Source organism: Myotis davidii, unplaced genomic scaffold (assembly GCF_000327345.1).
Source record: "Myotis davidii unplaced genomic scaffold, ASM32734v1 scaffold265, whole genome shotgun sequence".
Taxonomy (NCBI): Eukaryota; Metazoa; Chordata; class Mammalia; order Chiroptera; family Vespertilionidae; genus Myotis; species Myotis davidii.
In genome coordinates this window covers 153,824-167,525 of record NW_006296627.1, presented here as the reverse complement: position 1 = coordinate 167,525, position 13,702 = coordinate 153,824, and the positions used below count along the sequence as shown (strand labels likewise).

Here is a 13,702-nt window from a genome sequence, read left to right as displayed (position 1 = left end):
AAAAAAATTCAAACTTTACCTCAGAGCCATAAAAGAAGATGAAAGCAATGAGATACACTCATCAAGGTACTTCACGAGGTGGAACAAGAGATGACTAAAATCAAGCAAAGGGACCAGATCTAACTTCCTGCCTGAAACAATATTGAAAATATACAAAATATATGACATAATGGTATTTAATACATTGAATTTGAAACAACAAAGGGCAGTAACTGTGGGGAGACAATGAGAGAGTTGAGAGAACCAAGTGTGAGATCTACAATTGTCCCAGCATCCGGCCTGCTATGAGTTTGCAGAGTCTGGCGTGAAGATTAGGACTCATGCAGAGAGCTGGGATGCAGGGAGGTGAAGGGGCCTAGAGCTCTAAGGAACAGGGTATCAGAGAGGAGGTCGCTGCAGAGAGAGGCAAAGACAGAGACAGTGCGAGAAGAGCACTATAGGGTCTGCAGAGGTGTCTTCTCGACTTCTCAGATGACCAGTGAATGTGTGTGAAGAAACTACTGTGGCTGGGAAATCATCCTGAAGGAGACACAGGAGGATACCTGGTACTCGCTCTTGGTTAGGAATCTTTCTGATGCCCAACAGCTAGAGCAGAAAACCTCATGATTCATGACCGCAGGTGGAGTGCACAGAAAGGACTTGCCTCCACAGGGACAACACTAGCCCCAAATCACACAGTGCTCTGTTACCGGCAAACAGATTAAAGTAAAATTCAAAAGAATCATATAATCTCTTTCTCTCTTTTTTGTTTTGTTGATCCTCTCTCGATTTTTTAAATTTATCTTTATTGTTGAAAATATTATAGATGTCCTCCTTCCCCTCCCCCTCCATTGAACCCCTCGACCCTGCACCCACCCCTCGGAGGCCTTCACCACACTATGATCTGTGTCCATGGGCTATGCATACAGGTGAATCTCTCCCCACCCCTCCACCTGGGCCTTCCCTCTGAGATTCATCAGTCTGCTCCATACTTCTATGCTTCTGGATCTATCTTGTTCATCAGATAAAAGAATTATATGATTTCAAAGAACCTTCACTGCATCCCAGAACAAAACAAATAAACAACAACAAAAACCCTAGAATTTATTTCAATTTCCTAAGTAGTTTGTCATTCTTTCTCCCTTTTTATCATAAAGGTTATATTGTTAATTTGTTCATTATTTTAAAATTTAGATTTTAAATATTTTCTATAAATAAAATTAATTAGCAATCAAAAAATCGTATAAAACAATTATAAATTATAAAGATATGTTTTTTCTAACCCCAATTTATACTATTTGCTTTTATTTCCAACATAATTAATTGATAAATATCTTGCTCTGATTAAAAAAACAAACAAACACACTCAGTCTGAAAGTAGTCTGACCTCCCCCTTGGGGCTTTCTTGGAGTGAAAATCATGCGGTTTTGGCTGCTCGATAAATCTGTCCATTAAGTACAGGGATACACAAGAGGAACAGACTCCTTTCCCCGTGGAGGGTAGATTGCTTAACTTACCGATTCATCTAGACATTCAAATTTTCCATGTCATCACTGCTTCCACTTTATCAGAAATATTTGTCTTGAAAGAACTTCTAAAATACTTTATATTCATGTTCATGACTATTACTCATTCTATGAATTTTAAAACTGGGGTCAGAGGAACTCCAATGCATACTATATAGGGTAGGATTGTGTTCAACTGCTTATTATGTTTATGAGTTCATACAGTTTACTTAAGGGTTATATTGCCCTAACCAGTTAGATTCAGTGGATAGAGCATCAGCCAGTGAACTGAAGGGTCTCGGGTTCCATTCTGGTCAAGGACACCTACCTTGGTTGCAGGCTCAATCCCCAGCCCTGGTCAGGGCAAATGCAGGAGGCAACCAATTGATGTCTCGCTCTCACATAGAAGTTTCTCTCTCTTTCTCTGTCTCTCCTCCCTTGCAGTCTCTCTAAAATTCAATTGAAAAAAAATATCCTGGGGTAAAGATTAACAATAATAAAAAAGATTATCGTGATTTATTTCCTGTAGTCATTAGCCAGAATGAATTGGTATAAAATTAAGAAAAACAATAGATGTTTCCTTGGCTGATTCAGTAGGATACTGTGAGTAGAAGAGAATCATCAAGGGCCGCTTTGGAAATCTCCCCTTGAACTGCTGAGCTTTCCACATCTACTGGGAAAGGTAGCTGCCTTGAGAAACACCTCACTCCCCCAGCAGAGAGCTTTTAAGAGTCAGAGGTTCTAGCTAAATAATCTAGAGCAGCCTTTTGTTAATAAAGTCAGCAGACCTCAAGGCATTTAGCCGGTCAGTTTCTTTCGTTCTTTCTTTTATTACTATATTATTTTTTAAAAAAAATACATATTTTTGTTTATTTCATAGAGGAAGGGAGAAGTAGAGAGAGATAGAAACATCAATGATGAGAGAGAATCATTGATCGGCTGCTTCCTGCACATCCCCCACTGGAGATTGAGCCCACTACTCAGACGTGTGCCCTGATCTGGAATTAAACCATGAGCTCCCGGTTCATATGTCGATTCTCAACCACTGAGCCATGCTGGTTGTGCTAGCTGGTCAGTTTTTTAATGCCAGAGGCAACTTCTTTGCCTCCTTTCCGCTGAAGCTGGGGGTAAAATGTATCTGCATTTTGCACTTCTTACAGATCTATGTTCCTGTATTGAATGTGACCCGCCCCCCACAGGAGAAATAAACAAAATTATTCTTGAAAATAAAAATCTCACAATTGATAAATGAGGATAAAATTTCTTCTCCTGAAGCTATATGGTCCAACTCTGTTACAGAGGCACATGTGGGTGCTAAATGCTTCTAGCTTTTTTTATTCCAATATTAATAATAAAAAGCTTAAACTGTTCTGCAGCTAGTAATACAATATTCCCTTTGTTTACTTCTAGAATTATCTTCTCATAATCAAATGATTTTCAAAAGCATTCTTTTCAATTCACCCAAGGGAAATAACATTTATGGAGTAGCTAATGGGTGCTAGACATAATTGTGGGTGTTTATGTTCAGTATTTAAGGCAACCTTAAACTCATGCTATTTCAGCTAAGATACCGAAGCTAGCTGAAATTAAGCATTTTAAATTAAAAATATGTCTGGAAGTAGAGATGAGGAAAAAGGAGGCCTACATAGATCAGATCATGACTTGTGCCTAATCTCTATACATCTGACTTAATAGGTCAATTTTTCATCCATTTTGATTATCTGTATCAAGCCTGTTTATTGTTAGGAGAGAAATGTATTCCTCATTAGAATGAGGAGATTAATGTGTGTGAACAGCCCAGTGAATTTTGTAGATGGGGAGACAGTTTTGAAAACACTGCCTTCATCATTTTCATTCACCCTCCTTCCCTTGCCAATTGAAGCCAATTTCCAATGGTGCAACGCAGCTTATATCAGAATCTGTGTGATGTCTTTAATGTTCCATTTAAAAGAACTGGATAAAGCATCTCTTGGGGCAAACCGGGAAGCTTTGTTTAAATGGCCCCTAACTCTGCTTTAAAGCTTGCTGATATTACAAAGAAACCCAACCGTAGCCAACAAGTGAGTTCTTAGAATTGCATTTTCTTTGGCAGGTAGATGGTTTTGCTTCGTGCTGGAATGGAGGGTAATAGAGAATAATGGTTAAGAATATGGGTTTTGAAGTCAGGCAACTGAGAATTGTAACCCAGTACAGTCATTTGTGTGACAGTGAGCCGGCTACTTAATCTCCTCAAGCAGAAATCTGCTCTTCTAAACTCAGGGGGAGAGAACAACCTGCCAGGCAAGGTGCTGTGAAAACAGAATATTACAAGCGTGTGGGGCACTTAGCACAGCACCTAGTACTTAGCTACTGAGCATTTCCTACTCATTTCCCCTTATAGGGGAAAACTCCATGAGAGATAGGTGTGTTTTTGCCGGCATTTGACACTTAGGGAAACCGAGGTTTACAGAGGGGATATATAAAATGTGATGATGGTCACACACTAATGCCAGGATGTGAATGGAGGTTTATGTCTGCTGTGGGCACCTGAGCCCCTAAGCGTGCTCCTGTTCACTTTTCACCTGTGATCCTTGTGGCACCATGAAGTAAGTAGGTATGTAATTCCCAACAGAGAAGATCAGTAATATAGGCTCAGGGCGTTCAATGACTTCAATGGGCACATGGTTGCTAAGTGGTACAGCTACGATTAGGACCCATGTCTGTGTGATATGATTGTGATATGATCTTGTCTTTACTACTAGTATCTCCATCTCCTTCATCTCCTGGGGTTCTCCCTCTGAACGTGCTCTGTACCCCAGGACTCGTTCTACACTGTGCCTGGCATGAATCCTCCAGTGACTCCACATCACCTTCACAGTGAAGCCAAACATCCCTCTAGCACTTGCCTGGCTCTATGTGATTGGAGTCCTGCCCCTTTCTCATCTCACCTGTTGGTGTACTGCCTGCCAGCACCTTTGGTCTTGTCCTCTCACCTAATGCACTACTTGTAACTCCCCAACACTTGCCATGCTGTTTTCTGTCTCTCTGCGTTGGTCCCTGCATGGAATATGCTAGCTCATCTTGTCCACTCTGTGACTTCTTATTCATCTTTCAAAACCCTCTGAAATCCTTGTCCACAAGGAAAACTGAGCACTCCAAGGTGTGGCCATCAAAGTATGTCACTGGGCTCGCTGCTGGGAGCATAAATGATTGACAACTCTAGCTGCTGCTTTCAGTATCCACCGGGGCTTTTTGCTGATAGGCTGTTTCCATTAGGCTGCTCGCAGCCAATGACTGCTACCAGCATAGGCCCATTGCTATGAAACCTAGGACTCCTGTAATGGACAGCAGCTCAAGGTCTTCCCACTGTCCTACTCAGCCTTTCTTGGGATGGTGCTGCCTCTCCTGACACTTCTGTCCAACCTTATAGTCTTCTATCCCCTTCACGCCTGTTAGACTTCTGCTGTAGTCTGAAAGCTTTCTTTCTCCTGAACATTTCACTTTTTTTAAAAATATATATATATTATATTGATTTTTTACAGAGAGGAAAGGAGAAAGATAGAGATAGAGAGTTAGAAACATCGATGAGAGAGAAACATCGATCAGCTGCCTCCTGCACATCCCCCACTGGGGAAATGCACGCAACCCAGGTACATGCCCTTGACCGGAATCGAACCTGGGACCTTTCAGTCCCCAGGCCGACGCTCTATCCACTGAGCCAAACCGGTTCCGGCCTGAACATTTCACTTTTATCATTTACAGGTATTTCCCCCAATAAATTGATGAAATGTCTATTGCCATCTTGGTGTCTGCTTCTGGACACTGCACTCATGTAGCCATGTGGTGTCCTTCTTGATTCTGTACACATACCATCACAAATCAATATTGTGTTTATATTTCATTTATTTATTTCCTTATTAGATTATGAGGTCAGTAAAATCAGGGGACAAAAGTTATATAAATTATTTTATTTTTAGCACTTTGCATACTACTTGGTATTTAGTGGATATTTAGTGACCACTTGGATAAAGGAATACCAAAAATGTTATATTATCTAACATGAGTTTATTTAGGTTAAAACAAGTGAAACTACATCTCAGCTAATACTGAAAATTAATCTGAAGATACCTGGAAGTTAGCTCAAGGTCACTAATGCTAGGTTTGTGTTTCATAATATCACCATTTAGCTTCTGTGGGCCCAAAATATTTCCTTGAGTTCAAATGAGTTTTCATGCTTATAAACTAAATTCAACTAAGCTTGAAATCTTGAAATTTTGTGAATATCTCTCATCACTAAATGAAACAGCCTTGATTAATCACTCCAAGCATTTCAAAATATCTGTCAATTAACCTATATTTAACATAAGCATGCGTAAAATCTCTATGAGAGTACTCATTAGTAGGAAAGCATATTCTTGGAGAGCTATAAAATCACACAGTAATTCTTAATATTTTGAGTTAGAATTAGGGTATAGAATGTTTCTATTTATTTCTAAGTTCATTACAAACCTCTTCTGATCCATGCAATAATATAACTTATTTTTTTTCTTTTATGTTACATCATGTTTATATTTTTATTTCTGATAAAGAGTTAAAAATAATGAAATACTCCATTTGTAATTGAATGTTATCATCACACAAATTATACTGATTTTGCCATCTAACTCTGAAATCCTATGTCATTGATTGACTCCAGCCAATATATTCTTTGTTTCAATCCACTTTTTACACTTTTTTTCTCTGGTTCATGAGTGATCGCTTCATCATGGCTGGTGTTGATCTTGCATCATAGGTAATGATAATAATAACTGTCATTTACTGATGATTATTATGTGCACAAAAATTATGCATTAAATGCTCTCATCCACATCTTCCAAATGAGATGCTAAGGATCAAATAAGTAAAACAGCATGCAGACCATTGCACAACTAGTAGCTTGACCACTAGTGACTGGAACCCTGGTCTGCCTAATTTTTGGAGTATCTTACCTTAGTTTAATTGTCCAGTGTTTTAACTACAATGTTGAAACATTAATAAATGACATATTTAAATATGAAATTAAAAGCATGCAATGGTCTTCTAAGAAACCTGGTGTTTATTATACAAGCAATATAGTCATTTGGGTTTTTAAACAGAGGAAAACAATATAATTTTATATGTACTTAAAGTACAAAAAATAAAGCAAGAAAAAGGGAGATGAGGAAACCAGTTACTGACAGAGTCTAAGCAGGATCTGATCTAGGAATGTAGGCAAGGGCATGAACTGGAGGGGAGGATTGGAAAAACACTTCTAAATGAACAGCAGACCTTTGATGAAATTGCTTACCTATCTTGCATCTGTTTACTCTTCGATAGAGATTAAAGCTTTTTCAAAGTGTTACCATGAGCTTCCAATACCAGTATATTTTCATATACTTCTCTGGTAAATATTATGAGTCCAAGCACTTTTGTAAGTACTTTCCATATACAGGCAGACCTCAATTTATTATGTGCTTCACTTTATTTCACTTCACAAATATTTTGCTTTTTGCAACTTGAAGACCATCCGCCAGCGAAAAGGATTATGAGTTGCTGAAGGCTAGTGGTTAGCATTCTTTAGGAATGAATTATTTTCGTTTAAGCTATGTACATTGCTTTTTTAGACATAATGTTATTGCACAGTTAGACTACAGGATAGTATAAATATAACTTTGTGTGCACTGGAAAAAAATCATGAGCCTCACTGAATTGTGATTCATTTTATTGTGGTAGTCTGGAATAGAACCTGCAATATTTCTGAGATATGCCTGTACAAAGATATTCTTGTTTACTTCTCATAACAACCCCAATAGTTAATCATTATTACCATTTTACAGCTGAGGAAACTGAGGCACAGTGAGGTCAAGTAAAAAGTGAGGGAGCTGTGATAACATAAGAAGTCTATAATAATAGCATGTATTACATGTCTGATACCTAGTGTATGCTTTTTAAATGACTTTATAAGTAGCCACCTGAATTAATATCCTATAGAGGTAGACCACATTGTATTCATTTTTATAGCAGGGTAAGCTAGCATGAATTAAACTTTATTTGGATCCTCGCGGGCATAGCAAAGGGACCATTCTTTGTGCTGGGGATACGGTGGTGAATTAAATAAACCCCAGCCTTCATGACATTTTCCTTTTGCTGGAACAGATGTTCTGATGATAAGGTGATTGAGTGAAGGGATAAGAGTTGGAAAGCGATATCTAAATTGCTTTCTGTAACATTTTATTTTTCTGAAAACATTTACTCAGAAAACTGCCACAGGAACAAGGCTCTGCCACTGTTCTCTACAAATTTGTTTCAGATCCTTTCTTGAGCCCTTTCCCTTGCCATAGAATTAACTTTAAACCCTTGACTGTTACAGATCCAAAGCTAACTACAAAGTAACTTTTGACTTTCGGTTAAATCCTAGGGTCTTAAAATTGTGCCTAAAACAGTAATTAAAATATGTGCTGAATGAATTAGATCACTTTTCCTTTTTTTAGGCTACTAATCTCTTATATACAGTAAGGTGATTTTTGAGGGAAAACTAGTGTATAAGAATTAATTACTAACTGGAATGCGTGCTAGGATTTATGGTTTTGAAAAGAAGATATAACAATTCAAAGTAATTTATTTTTTTCTTTATTGATTATGGTATTATATAGGTGTCCTTATCCCCCCATTGCTCATTTAAAGTGATTCTTTTTAAAAATATATATATATTTATTGATTTCAGAGAGGAACGGAGAGTGACAGAGAGACAGAAACATCAATGATGAGAGAGAATCATTGATCAGCTGCCTCCTGCATGCCCCATACTGGGGATTTAGCCCACAACCAAGGCATGTGCCCTTGACCAGAATCAAACCTGGGACCCTTCCTTCCGCAGGCTGACACTCTATCCACTGAACCAAACTGGCTAGGGCTAGAATGATTCTTAATAGTCTTTTATAACAAGCATTGAAGACAAAATGTTTGCTAGATTTATGTGACCACTGAAACTACAGCATCTCTATGAATTTCAGAAGTGTCATTATGCCATGTATTTTTAAAAATTATATTTTCATCGAGCCAGTGTTGCTCAATGGTTAAGCATCAACCCATGCACCAAGAGGTCCAGGGTTCCATTCCAATTCAGGACACATACCTGGGTTGTGAGCTCATTTCCCAGCAGGGGGTGTGCAAGAGGCAGCTGATTGATGTTTCTCTCACATTGATGTTTCTCTCTCCCTCTCCCTTCCTCTCTCCTTAAAATCAATTAAAAATCATCTTTAGAAAAAAAAGGAGACATATGTAATACTCTTTGTAATACTTTAAGCAATAAAACAAAACTAAAATAAAAATCATCTTTAAAAATTATGCTCCAATTTCAAAATTTATATCAAACAATTTTGTTAAAATATTAATTGCTCAGTATAAATGTATTACTCAATCTTATACTATGTTCAACAAATCATGAGAAAATTGTCCCATGTTCTTACATCTTATCCTTGTATATGGACACATATATAGTATATACACAACTATAGAATATATGTCATTTTTAAACTTCCCCTTTTTACTTGATATTACACCATTAGCAGGTTTATACAGCACTGTGTAATTATATGATTACTATTTTAACATTTTGATGATATTTTCTCTATGTGCCCCAACCCTATGCAGCCACCCACTGACTCCCTCTCAGTAGAGTTGTGTAATTCTCTCAATTTTGGATAGCCTCTAAAGCATGCATCTGCAAAATAAAATCATTAGTTGTAGAAAACCTTGAAATTTATACAATTGTATAGTTATTTCCATTCTCTATAATAAAAGGCTAATACGCAAATTGACTGAATACCAGAACAACCAGTCGCTATGACACGCACTGACCACCACAGGGCAAACACTCAATGTAGGAGCTGCCCCCTGGTGGTCAGTGCACTCCCACAGGGGGAGCACCACTCAGCCAGCAGCCCTGAGCCAGGCTCACAGTGAGTGCAGCAGAGCTGGCAAGAGCCTCTCCCGCCTCCGCAGCAGCGCTAAGGATGTTCCTTGAATGGGCCTAAGGCACGCCTCCGCAGCAGCGCTAAGGATGTCTGACAGGATGTCTGGCGCTAAGGATGTTCCTTGAATGGGCCTAAGGAGGTAGTTGGACATCCCCTGAGGACTCCCAGACTGCAAGAGGGCACAGGCTGGGCTTTGGGACCCCTCCCCTCGAGTGCACAGTTTTCATGCATCAGGCCTCTAGTTTAAGGATAAAGACACACAGTGAGGGGTTTGTGGGAGGGAGAGAAGTCAAGTGAGAAGAAATGTGGCATGCCAGGTGGAAGTTATTCAGCTCTGATAGTAACCATTTTATCTAAGACCATCATTTACCTTCTTTTTCCTCAATTTCCTCAAGTCTGCCTCACTTAGATTATATTTTCAGGGACATCATGTTTATGTACCTAAGGGGCCTTACCAATGGCACCGCCAAGCCAATTGGTACAACACAGAATCAAAATAAATCAGGTAATGCGCTTATGATATTACCATGCACGTTGTATGTGTCCAACCTGTGCTCCCTCATTTCCTGCCAGAAGAGCTGTTTATCGGAAGGAAACAAATTGTCAGAACTGGAGGAGGACATAGGCCTGTTCCTTCATCTTCGCCCCCTTCTGCCAAAGCACAATCCCTACTGATAGGACATTCTCAAGTGATTCTTATTAAGTGACTCAAGCAGTGACACTCCTAATTCAATTGATATTTGTCATAGCCATGTTATTGGCTCTTGGTAATCTCAGAGTGATTACTGCTCCTACTCTCCACCATTATAATGAGTCGGTTCAAGGAAGTGATGACAAAGAGGAGTGAGTTATAGTAGAGATTGAATGCTTATTAAGTAATTGGTGAAGTATAAGTAAGCAGGTCCTGAAGATGTTACCATAGTATCAGTTACTCTGTTTGTTTTTAATGTATTATTAGGCTTCCAGATATTCCCTGAACTTTCTCAGTTGGGGTACAAATGATTGGCTTTGGGCACTCTGTTGTGTGATCTCCAAATGTTGTATTTTGGGGAGTAATACACAACATAATGGCTACAGTTAACAATACTGTTTTGTATATTGAAAGTTGCCAAGGTAGCATACTTTAAAAGTCCTCACCACAAGAAAAAATTATAACAATGTGAAATGATAGATGCTAATTAAACTTATTGTGCTAATCATTTTAATAGAAACATATCAAATTAGGTTGTGCTACTTATACTTATGTAATGTTATATATCCGTTATATCACAATAAAACAGAGGAAAAAAGAAAATACTTTTAAAAAATTTAGTTTTTGTGTCTCGAAACTGCCTAGATTGGCATGCCATTTTCAGAATAGCTAGCTGTGTGTCATTGTGCAAATTCCTTAATGTCTTTATTCCCATTTTCATTTTAAGATGGAGATAATGATAGTTTCACCCTCACAGGATTGTTTTTGAATTAATGAACTAATATAGGTTATCACTGATATTAGTATCTGAGATATAGTAAGTGCTCAAAAATATTAGATTGTATAGTTGTCATTATTAACTTCATTGTTAGAATATAACTTTTTGCTGGCTTTGCAAATTAGGCAAGTATGAATAGCCTATGTTTAGGCATTACTAATAATAAAATTGTAGAAAATGTCCTACTTTAGAATTCACAAAAACTCAAATTAATTCTGAGTTCACCAGGAATCAACTTCATGAACTAAGTCAGCATTTTAGACATAGAGATAGAAAATGCGGTCATGTTTTCACTCCATCTTGGATATATTTTGAAGTTCGCAGCTATCAGATTTGTTAATTTACTTGACATGGGGTATGGGAAAAAGAGTGGGGTCAAGGTGACTGGAAGCTTTTTGGAATGAGAAAATTGTAGGATAAACTTTCCCTTCTCTTAGAATAAATTATAGCAGGAGAAACTTGGTGATAGGAGGGACTTTAGGGTATGCTAATTGTATATTGTCTGTTAGCATTGAAGTGGATGTATAAAGTAGATGATTACTCATAAGTTTTGTGCTCATGCTAAACTGGGCTAATATAAAAGTTTGAAAATCCCTGGTGAATAGATGATGATATATAAAGTCATAAACCTAGATTAGATCTCAAAGAAAGTTAGTGTAATAGAAAATAAGAAAATAGGAGATGTTCAAGATGTAAGCCATGGTACATTGTATTATGACAAGTCTGGAAAAATGAGAAAATTTCAGAGGAGACTACATATAATCAATTGAGGGCAGACAAGTAGAGAGAATGATGCCCTGGATGCAAGCAAGCAAACAAACAAACAAACAAAACTGAACGAAAGTATTTTCATTGAAAAAAATATATATCAGATTGGTACAATAGTGAAAATCCCTGACTATAGCAATACTAAATGGCGGATTTACTCCGCAATGGAACAAGGAGCAATTGTACATTATATTTGAATATGTTACGTACACAGGTTAGATGGTGCTTAAGAAAAAAACATCCTCACAGGTAAAACATTCTGCCTGTTTTCAAAGCAGGTAGGTAGAATTAGAAACACTGGTTATACGTTTCCTAACAAATGACAAGCAGCAGACTGTGGGGATATAGATGAGATAGAGATTAATTTTGATTGACAGCTTTGAGGGAAAAGGTAATATTTGAGCTGGGTATTAAATAATCACTTTAAGTCTGTTGGGAGGTAAATGAGAAAGAACCAATATAGAGATATTTCACACAGATCAGCTGGAATGAGCAAAGCCATAAAGGGATGAAAAGCCAAGCATGATCAGGAATGAGGGATACATTCATTTGAATAAAATAGAGTGTGCAAAGAAAGATTAGGTCATACTAGCAGTTGGTACATTTTTTCCTTTATAGAAAAATATTGCTTTACAGTCCAATAGAAAAATTCGTTAAAGGGAGATATTTATCCAGAACTAAATATTATGACTACTATCATTTTTTTATAAAGCCTTTTGTATTCTTGGAAAAGCCTCAAGCAAGACATACTATAAAATTAATGTACAGTTGGATAAATATATAGAAATATAAATTGTTCCCCCTAGGTTACTCCATTAGGTGGATTTTAATTTCAAATAATTATGCTTGAGTTATTTCCTAACTTCCTTAAGTGTAATGCCAAGTTCAATTTCATCTCTTTCCTAGACATGGTTTTGTCTTGTGAAGCTGCAAGATTACCCAGGGAGAGCGAGACCACATGAGCTGGAAACTCTGACTCACTGAATATATGTGAGTACAGCATTCATGACTATTTTATAAAAGGAGAAAGAAAATTCGTCTCCTGTGTGACTTAAAGTGCATTGGAGTAGACTGTGAATTAATATGGTTAATTGCTGGAACCTTGTCATAGGCGAGCCCTCACTGGTGAGAGTGGGGTTTGTGTGTGCACCTGGCTCCATTTCCCCTCAAAGTGCACATGTTGCATTTTTGCCTGGAACCACTATGTCTCTCATAGCTGTTCTGCTGCTAGTAAAACTGTGAAAGCCTGCTTTCTGACCACAGCTGTATATATTCCCACTTATTTCCCTCCTACTGAACTCATCATTTATCCTCCTGTGTCTTTCTCTCTCATTCTAGTCTACCAGATGCCACAGTTAGTGTTATTTGCCTCCCTGAATCCAATGTCAGCCAATTGTACTGGCTTCCCTCTAACCCTCTTGTTTCCTATCAGCTTTATCCCCTGCCATGCTTACCTTGCGAATGGCCAAGTTCATGTTTATTGGTGTAATTATTTGATTGTTTTATGTGTCTGTCCCTAGCTCACATGCTCCATGCAGGCAAGGATAGTGCCTGTTTGCTGACATAGCAAAGACATTCAACATTTTCATGCTGTGTGACCCTGCCATTTAAAATGTCCCAGTCCTTTCATGGTTGTTCAAAATCTCTATTCTTCTTGAATGTAAATCTTCCCCAGATTTCTCAGTTTCCAATGAAACAATTTTCTACTTTCTAGAGAAGATGAGGCTATTTGATGTGAAAAACACTATTTTTTTTTTCTTTAGACTTTTTTTTGGATGGAAATATGAAATTTTTAATAAAATGTCTCAATATTTAAATGTTGGCAATACATCCAACATTTTATTTTTTTAATTTTTTTTTATTGCTTAAAGTATTACAAAGGGTATTACATATGTGTCCATTCTTTTCCCCCTGCCCTTGACAGTCCCCTAGCCTCCCCTATCCCCCAGTCTCTTATGTCCATTGGTTATGCTTATATGCATGCATACAAGTCCTTTGGTTGATCTCT

At 37.8% G+C, this 13,702-nt stretch overlaps 1 long non-coding RNA gene across 1 annotated transcript in view; it reads left to right on the top strand.

Moving 5' to 3' along the window:
• Positions 1-12,684, top strand: part of LOC102765632 — a 410,044-nt gene extending 397,360 nt beyond the window's left edge. Inside the window, exon 3 of the long non-coding RNA XR_436084.2 lies at positions 12,601-12,684. This is a non-coding gene — a long non-coding RNA (uncharacterized LOC102765632). The remainder of the gene's footprint in view (positions 1-12,600) is intronic.
• Positions 12,685-13,702: the final 1,018 nt, after the last annotated feature.